Source organism: Acomys russatus, chromosome X, assembly GCF_903995435.1.
Source record: "Acomys russatus chromosome X, mAcoRus1.1, whole genome shotgun sequence".
Lineage (NCBI taxonomy): Eukaryota > Metazoa > Chordata > Mammalia > Rodentia > Muridae > Acomys > Acomys russatus.
In genome coordinates, this window is record NC_067169.1 from 120,465,085 (window position 1) to 120,467,766 (window position 2,682).

Here is a 2,682-nt window from a genome sequence, read left to right on the forward strand (position 1 = left end):
ATAGTCCAGGGATTTTGTTAGTGATTTTGTTGATTTTGTTTCCAGTGGTCCCTCACATTTACCCTACATGGTGCTATAGATACTTTCCACCTTGAATACATGATAGACACAGTGAAAAAATTTAAAAAAGCTCTTCTCAGTATCGTGAGATGAAGGATAATGATACCAGAAAGCGATTAGATTGGTTCATGGGGCGGTGACTTCCGACATCAGCGCCAAGCCTGCTGTGCCTGTTTGTGAAGCAGCTCACGCCTTCACCATCATGCCAAGCCCACTGAGGAGTCACCATGAGCAAGGCCCACCATCTCGAACTGAAGGAATTTATGGACAAGAAGTTATCCATAGCATGTACAAGGAATACTGTGGGGCTTTGATCCTTTCATGAACCTTGTGATTGATGAGTGTATGGAGATGGCAGCCAGTGGGCAACAGAATAACGTCAGAATGGTGGTCATCAGAGGAAACAACAGCATCATGTCGGAAGCCTTGGGAAGAGTCTAAACAATCTTCCGCAGAGGTGCCCACATCCCTCCCCAAAGAGCCTATGTAATGGTGACATAGAATTGGGTCATGTACATTTTCATATGAAACTTTCTGCTAAATAACCTTTTGTAATACTCAAAAAATAAAAATAAAAAAAGCGTGCACCTGGCTATGTATGTATGACTAGTGTGGCTAGGACTCTAGATTCAACCCTAAGTACAACAAAATTTAATTGATTAAATCAATGTTTAAAATAAAAATAAGAAAACAACAAAACCCACAAACAAACAAACAAGACATGTCTTCTCCTTTTCAAATGACTATGTAAGCTCAGGAATCAGCAAAGTAAAAAGGGACCATGTGGGAAAAGAAGGAGGGAGTGAGAGAGAGATAGAAGGGGAAGGAGGGAGGGAGGGAGGGTAGATACAGGTGCTATTAAGGAGAAGAGGGAAAAAACAGAGGGTGTATCTTAGTTAGATTGTTATTGCTCTGATGAGCACCATGATCAAAGCACCTTGGGGAGGAAAGAGGTTTTCTCATCTTAAAGTTCTCAGGTTGCTGTCACTGAAGGAAATCAGAGCAGAATCCTGGAGGCAGGAGCTGATATAGAAGCCATGGAGGGGCGCTACTTACTGGCTTCCTCCTCATGGCTTGCTCAGCCTGCTTTCTCATAGAACCCAGAACCACCTGCCTATATGTAGCACTACCTACCTTCATTGACAGTTAATTAATCAAGAGAATGCCCCACAAGCCAATCTGATGGAAGCACTTTCTCAGTTGAGAGTCTCTCTTCCAATTTATGTCTAGGCTTGTATCAAGCTGACAAAAAAAAGCACAAGTGGCTTTGTCTTAGGAAGGGAAGGGAGAGTATTTTTGAAAATGAGAAAAGGAGGAGGGATAAAGAACACCAAGGGTTTGTTGTTGTCTACTTAAATATAAATCTGTATGCATATATACATAATTTAAATGAAGTTAAAACATTTAGGGTGATAATGTTCCCCTCAAAAAACCATAGACAGTCTAACAAAACTCCCAGTGCCAGGCATGGGAAGCTTCCCATTATGTTGTTAGTTGAGGGAGTCCAAGAGACTTCCAAAACACTACAGGCTATTGTTCTTGTCCTTATTTCTTCCCAGGACTTAAAGGTAAGACCTTATTGCTGAAGATGCCATACACTCTGGACACAGGACTTCAAAGACTTGAGCAGAAAATTATCTGGGCAGCTCCTCCCTTAGGAATATACTTCATATTATTGGAAGTTGCTATGCAAGCTGGCAAGGAAGAAAGTCAATCAACAGTCCTACCTGACTATAAAGCCTCTGAACCACAACAATGACCAACATAGGAGATTATTCTCATGGCTACAACAGTGGTATTTATATTTTGGGGGTAACCAACATCTATCTAGGTGGAGTTATGGTTTGCTCAACCACAGTGAAATCAGTTATAAACATAGCAAGCTGCCAATAGCTAGGGAGATCACTGATCTTAAGGGAAAACCTACTAATGCCAATTTTATAAACCAATGTAATTTGCAACTGCAATCTGAATACCTATCGTTATAGCCACAGACAAATGCACTTCTCACTCCTCATCAAAATGTTATTTGCAGCAGATCTAGACCATCACAGAAATACACAACTGTCAAAGTGCAGAGAACAACTGACCAGATTGCACAACTTCTATGCCTAAGGCTAAGGGAACAGCAAAGAAGTGGAGGCAGGAAAAGAACCTGGAATTCTGCAAGGGGTAGAGTCTCTCTCTCTCTCTCTCTCTCTCTTTCTCTCTCTCTCTCTCTCTCTCTCTCTCTCTCTCTCTCTCTCTCTCTCTCTCTCTCTCTCTCCCTCCCTCCCTCCTTCTTCCTTTCCCTCCCTCTCCCTATCCCTGAGACAGGGTTTCCTTTGTAGCCTTTGCTAGCCTTGAACTCACTACATAAATCACGCTAGCCTAGAACACACAGCAATCTGCCTATTTTTTCCTATTGAGTGCTAGGATTAAAGGTGACATTGCAATGTGCTTTTGCAGGAGTGGTATTAGTAAGACACAGGGAGGAAACGTGTCCACCACCATGTAGATCTGCATACCCCACATTAGGAAGCCCAATGTCTGTCAAAATGAAAAATTAGATCTCAACATGGTATTCCAGCTATCCAGGATACATTTTTAAAGTCACTTGTCAGAACTAGGTCAATCACAACT

General features: G+C 41.9%; 1 pseudogene; it reads left to right on the forward strand.

The window, feature by feature from the left end:
- Nucleotides 1–226: 226 nt before the first annotated feature.
- LOC127184544 (small nuclear ribonucleoprotein G-like) lies at nucleotides 227–501 on the forward strand (annotated as a pseudogene).
- The last annotated feature ends 2,181 nt before the right edge of the window (nucleotides 502–2,682 follow it).